The sequence below is a fragment of the Oreochromis niloticus genome, linkage group LG7 (genome assembly GCF_001858045.2).
Source record: "Oreochromis niloticus isolate F11D_XX linkage group LG7, O_niloticus_UMD_NMBU, whole genome shotgun sequence".
Taxonomy (NCBI): domain Eukaryota; kingdom Metazoa; phylum Chordata; class Actinopteri; order Cichliformes; family Cichlidae; genus Oreochromis; species Oreochromis niloticus.
Window position 1 is genome coordinate 35,440,837 of NC_031972.2, and position 7,063 is coordinate 35,447,899.

The 7,063-nt window shown below is 38.3% G+C and overlaps 1 pseudogene; it reads left to right on the forward strand.

Moving 5' to 3' along the window:
- Nucleotides 1-1,177: 1,177 nt before the first annotated feature.
- LOC109202856 (uncharacterized) lies at nucleotides 1,178-6,788 on the forward strand (annotated as a pseudogene).
- The last annotated feature ends 275 nt before the right edge of the window (nucleotides 6,789-7,063 follow it).

Below are 7,063 nucleotides of genomic sequence, written 5' to 3' on the forward strand. Positions count from 1 at the left end.
TTTTCAACTTGAGTAAGTTGCAGCTACACTATTTGAAGTATTACTGAAGTATACTAAGAAGTATAACGAAATACCCAGCAAGCATTGCAGTGCTTTAACTGTAAAATTAAAACAACTATGAATCAAATAATTGTTTTAAACAAGAATTTGTCAGAAATTCTTGTTTAATGTCTTTTACCTTCTGAACAGAGTAAGTGGGATAAAAAAAACGTTTAAACCGTGAGTGAAAAGGGTTAATAGTTAATAAACCTCAACTCTCAAATCATTTTCTCACCTGTTTGCAATATAATTCTGGTATGTGAACTATGAGTGTAGTTCTCTGCAAAGGAAGCCTTCTGATAGTTGGAACTATTATCTGACTGTCTGGGGAATGGAGTGATTTGTTACATGTGAAAAATATGTTTCAACTGGATTTTAATTACTATGTTTCAACCAGAAGTAACTCAAATATAAACTAAAAAGTAAATCAATAGTATACTTGTAAGTTTAGTATTGTGTTAGAGTAGAGTATATTTTAAGTATACTCTTATAGACTGGAAAGGACATTATGTTAGTACAGTTATAGTGAACAAAAAGTACATCTAAAAGTTCATTTCAAGTATACTTCTATATACTAAAACGGGGGCCAATGTAGTCCCCAAGAAGCATTAGTAGTATACCTACTAGGTAACGTATACTTAGACTGATTTCCTTTCTATATGTTACATTTAGAGTAATGTTTAAAAGTTACTTGATTTAGCAGGGTGTAGCTTTTTTCTCTTCTTATTCTTTTTTATACTGGAACTTCATTTTTTCTGTATAAGGTGGTACTTTTAAGACACCTCTGCCTAACTACAGTGAACTAACCAGAAGTCTCGGAATATGCTCTTGTGGTCATTTTACACAAGTTCAGGTGTCACATCCATGAAACCTACACCACTAACCAGCATCAGTCCTACAACTTCACTCTCAAATTTAATAAATTCTGGGACAAGCAGAAACTGTATTTTTAGCGGTGCATTTTGTGGCAGGCCAGACTGCTATAAAATGCACTCTCCTTGTAGCACCACTTCATCTTGGTTCAGAAGAGATGTCCTGGATATACATGATAATGTAACACGGGTGTTTTTGTTTGTTCATGTTTAGCGCGTTGGGTTGTGTTTTTAAAACGAATGTTACGTTTTTAAAGCGTGTTATGCGACAGGTGTGTGTAGCACTGGTTACACATCTCAATGGGAGAGCAATAGTCGAGACCACACCTTTACCTGACGTACAACGTGACGTATGGCGCACACTTTCAAAACAACAATGGCGGATAGAAGATATTGATCGAAGCGGCTAATGCTCCTTTCGCTGGTTGCCAACCACCATTAAATAACAACAAGAAGAAAATATTTATCTGCTTTTCTTAGTTTTGCACGTTTAAGACGCAATTCAAACTCAAACAAAGCTGCAAAGCAGGAGAACAACATGACCATCAACTATTCTGTGCCACAGATCCAGTTCGCTGCAGCACACAGTGATGATGAGATGGTGGAAGAACAACAGAGACAATTTACGGACCGTTAACATGTGCAACTTAGAAGTAGTCAGAGGTAACTGGATGGAGTTCAGTCAGGTTAAATGCACGGTTGATTGGATTATATCTGAAGATCGTATGCTATTCGTGACAACTCGACTAGACTCCAAATTTCTCGTCCATGAGGGATTATCTCAAAAGTAAATGAAACAACTAAACTTAACACTTTCCCCCCAAAACGGACTGACATGGGAAACATTAAAGTTGGATTGACACCAGCTAATCAGTCTGAAGGTAAGTGTTTTTTCACTTATTCGAGAGAAGTCAGAAATGCGTTGTTATTACTGTTTGTTTTGACTTTTAAGCTACCCAGCCAGGTTATTTTCATTCAAAGGCTAAGACAAAATGTCAATAGCTATGAATGTGGAGACTCAAAAGACTAGTTAGGTAATAGTTGCCGATGGATTTATGAGACTTGATAGAAAGTTGGACGTTTGCAATATTAAAGCTGTTAGCTGGTCAGTGTTTTCAGGTGTGCTTGTACTACCTGTACGGTGCGGAGTGCTGACTTAGTCAGGCTAAACCCATTAAAGCGTCGAGCTCAAATATCTTTTCATTTTTGTGCACTGCTCTCTTGTCTTTTGTCAGCACACATTTTCTGTTTATTGAAGCCTTTTGTTAATAATTTTGATCATGTAAAAACTGGGAATTGGTCCCTATTGACAATACTCTTATTATTTATTTATTTATTTTTTTTGCATTGCATATGTCATTTAGGAAAGTTAACTGGTCATTGAACTTTTGCAACTATGTGTATTTGTAAATTTTGTGGCTTCCGTGCACACAAATTTATATTGTTCAGTTTGCATGTTAAAAGCCACAAACATGTAGCTAACTATAGGCTTTCTCGTGGAACTGAGAACTGTCCTGCCACTTTCAGAACATTTTCTGCCTTTCATTCACATATGCCTAGGAATCACCGAACAAGAAGGGAGACCACTGAGGAGGAGTTTTATAAGTTCACTGGTGACCTCAGCTGTCAAGTTCCTGGATGTAGGTATGCTGCACAAAACTTTACAACTCTGTGCCCATCTCAGATTTCACATCAAAGATGGGAAAAAAGTATTATGTCCATTTGAAGATTGCTCTAAATACTTCAGTGTCCGAACATCATTTTGCAGCCGTATTTCTCGAAAACATAAGTAGACAGTTCAGCAGTCAAGGGCAACAAGAAATTGGGGAATTTGCCATAATACAAGGACAAGACACAGTTAATCTATTAGAAGACAGTTGGCTTTGTGTAATTTAAAAATGCAGCCTAAAATGCTCTTACCAACCAACACTATACAGAGCATCATAGAGGAATTTCAGGATCTTCTCAGCTGTGCAATTCACAATGTTCTTGCAGTACTGTCTGACAAACTGTCTTCATTTAATATTCCACAAGCAGAAGTGGACAAAATCAATCAAGAACTTTTTTCATAGAGGACTATATATATCTGAGACACAGTAGGTTTCCTGACAAAGCTTTAAAAGCAAAACATCACTATTTGTTACATTATGCAGAGCTTATCCTTCACTTTGGACCACTCATTCGTTTGTGCACCCTTAGGTTTGAGAGCAAGCACTCGTATTTCAAAGCATGTACAAGTTCAGTCTTGCATAACTTTGTCAACTTATGCAAGACTGAACGGCATCAGTTACTGCAGTCCTACCTCTCAGTGGGCCAAATGTTTCCACCTATGGTTCAAATGATTGGAGAAACAAGAGATTAGAATCCTCATCTTTACAACGCTCTCATTCAAGAAGCTGTGGCAAACTTTAGATGTGTCAGCAGTTGTCTACAAAGGTACCAAGTATGTTTCCATTGTAGATGACACTGATGATGGCTTGGTTTTTGGGAAGATAGCTGTTATACTTGTTAACGATTCTGAATTGTACTTTGTGCTCGAGTTGCATCACTCAGTACTCCTCATTGACCTTGGACTTCACTGCTTGCGTTGCCCTACAGAAAGAAGTGTTTGTGTAAATGCTGACAGTCTGATGGATTATTACCCACCACCTCTTTATAACATGGCAGGCCTTTTTGTTGTCTCCCTACACCATTCAGTTTCCTCTTAATTCTCTTTCAGGGATGGAAATTGAAGAGGAACTCACAAGCCTCCTGCTGACACTAGACAGAGAGAAAATAATCTGCATTGTAGAACATCTGACGGACGTTATTGGTGTACAACAAAAAAGTGATCTTTTGTTTGTGGAGGCGGAAGATCTCAAACACTTTCTCACACCAATTCAAATACGTAAACTACTTCTTGCATTTAAAGGAGGTTTGTGTAGGTTCTATACAATCATAGACTTGAGTCTATGATTTGAAGGTCACTCATAGACTCATATGTCACTGATTAGCTTGATTAGCTTTTTTTTTCTCTTCACCATACTACACATGTACTTTGACAGTATAATATTGAAGAGCGTTTTGGGGCTCACATTGTCTGGTAGATACTTAACACGGAAAACATAAACAAAAGTAGACACTAAATCTAACTCCATTAACCTTTCATTGGTAGTGGTACAACTAAGGGTTTGAAATTGTGACATACTGTAAAATATATTGACTCAAGGTCTTTTCAATGCAAGACCTTGAGTTTGTAGTTCTTTTGCAGTCCTGGGATTGCTTCTTTTCATCTTCAGACAAGGTCCCCAAAACTGCCTTGCCGTTACTACTCAATCCTAATTGAAGGGTTCATCTTTTAGTGAAGACATATTTGTTGACATAGTAGCTTTTTAAGGTAACTTTTCCAATGATCTTTATTTATTTATTTGTTTAGATGGCAACAGACCAGAGAACCTGAATGACACCATTACTCTGGAGCCTTGCCCTGCTGCATCAGCTGAAACATCAAGCCATCCACCTCACCCCTCCTCCTCCACGTCCACCACTATGTACAACCAATACTCCAGCTCTTGGATCTCACACTTACAGATTCCTTGGGAAAGATTTCCACTCCGATTGTCGCATGCAATCACAAGAGGGGACAGAGCTCATCCAGAGGACAGGAGAAGTATGGTTAGAATTGTTGTGGAGGCCATGCAAGTTCACTGCAGGAACCCTAAACGTGCATCTTGTGAAGAAGTTGCTAAAATCATTGTAAACAGATACCCTCAAACATTTGCAGATTTTACTGAAAAGGGAGAAAGACTGGGTTGTGGACATTATTCACTACTAAGAAGCATCAAATCTAGAGTTGAACATGTTAATCGAGATAATACAACACAGACTTCGTCAAACAAAGAGAACCAGGAATGAGGAAGACTGCAGTCCCAACAGTAATGCAACCTCACCTAAAAAAGTTAGATGCCTTGTGGATAGCTACGCTTGTATAAATTGGCAGCCAGCTGAACTTCCTGAGGGGGAAACGCCAGCTTCTTTAGAGGAAAAGAAGCACATCCTGTTAACAATTTTTAATTCAGAAGGACCTGGAGCTGTGGAGAGACCTGATGTAGATGACTTCATGACTCACATATATTTCTCAGCGGCAGCTTATCAACAGTTGTCCCTCACTTTCAGTAGCTGAAATTCAGGAGCAGTGGCCATTCTTGTTTACTCGGAAAGGTCTTTCGAACCACATTTACAAACTCACAGGCATCGATATCAGTGAGCGCTTAAGTCAGGCCCTCATAACCAAAGGCAGAAGGATTATTAACTATTTCTCCAGCCAGAAGCTCAAATGGAACCTTGGTATAAGGACACTCATCTAGCAGATAGAAAGTGAGGGAGTTTTGACCAACAACAAGGTTGGCACAGCAGCCATACTTCTCATGATGAAGTATTACAAGGAAGATGAAGACTCCCTCTTTGTCTTAGCAGATGTAAGCTTCTTACATACAGCTCTAGGTTTAATGCTGTTGCTTGCTGTCCTGTTTTTGTTTTGTTTTTTGTTACATAAAATGTCTTGGTCCTTTTTCTGGCAGGAAACATCTACCAGGATGTCCCTTGAAGCAGAGAGCAACCTGCCAATCACTCCAAGGCTGATTATGCTTGGTAAGAAGTCATTTATGAAATAGAGCTGATTAGACCATATTAAAATTTCTGTTTGGCACAGGAGCTTTTCGTGGACGCAGGTATCCAGTCTCTTTTTTCGTAGCTCAAATTTCTGTAATTTCCTTTATAAACCAAGGTTGTTGGACATGTCTCAGTGAATCCAGCAAAGTAACAATATCACATTTCACATTACATATTACTGATCAACATAGTAATCTAGCTACACCAACAGCAGAAATACTGAAGTCAATACTGTAAAGTTTAACAGCAGAACAAACTATAAACTCCAAAATAACCATACAGTTGATTCATCTCCGGTAATTTAACTGGACTGACTCTTTGTTAGGTGTGTTTAATGTGCAGAATAATTCCCAATTATGTACAATTATAATATGTTAAAACGGACTTATGTACATAAGGCCATTAATAATTAACTGTACGTAGCTATTTGCTTTATGACTATCTAGACAGTGTGAAGAAGTGAAGTATTGAAATTATTTTATGTTGCATAATGACAACATGTTGCCCCTATACATTTAAGGACAAAGTTCAATGACCGCCACCTGCTGGATGGTGAGTGCAGAGGGCCGTGTAATTGTTGAGCTGGACAAAGAGAACACCTTTGCTGATGCGATGTCTTCTTTGGTTCATTCTATGTATTGAACCTGGAATACCAGGAGTCAGCGTGTGCAACATTGGAACTGATTCAGAGCTATGTTTGAACAGTCAGCTAATTGCGATAGATGATGAATAAATTATCCCTAAGTAACTCATTATTTCAAATCACAACTCAATGTTACTGTATGTTACTATTTATTGTGGCATGTTTTAAGGTTTTTTGTAAGGATAAACCCTGAAGAGGGAACAAAATGTACCTCCAAGGTTGGGACAAGCAGAAAGACTGTGAAGCGAAAGGTTGTTCACATTAACCCTCATGTCACAACTTTCCTCCAGCAGCTTACTGAATTTGAGTGGAAAACTTCAAATTAGGTAACTGTTTTTGCCATTTTTAGTGAATTTCTTGTATAATTTAAGTGACCAATGTGTTGTTACCTGTGTCTCCACAGATGATCCATGGCCCATGCTTTCTGGACATTTACACAAGACGAACAACAATGGAGACAAGCTCTCTTGCCATCTTGCAAGACGCTGTCTCTGTCCAATAGGTTTTTTGAGTGCAACAGTTTTGATTTTCTTTTTCCTTCTTTTACCCGTTTGTTAAAAATTATGTCAGCTACTTACACTTTAATTGTCACATGTATTGGCTCACCCTACAAATCAATGAACTCAGTCCACAAAGCAAGATCAGGGTTCAGTGCAGGTCAGTCAAGTTCCTTCACACCACACACACTTATCCATGTCCTTGTGGACCCTGCTTTGTGCATTGATTTGGTGGTGTGAGCCAGTATTTTGGACAAAGTGTATATAAAGGCAGAAGTGTGAGGCTTGATATTATATTCATTACAATTCAGTTTATTTGTATGGTGCCAACAAAATGAATGCCAAGGCACTTCACAGTGTAG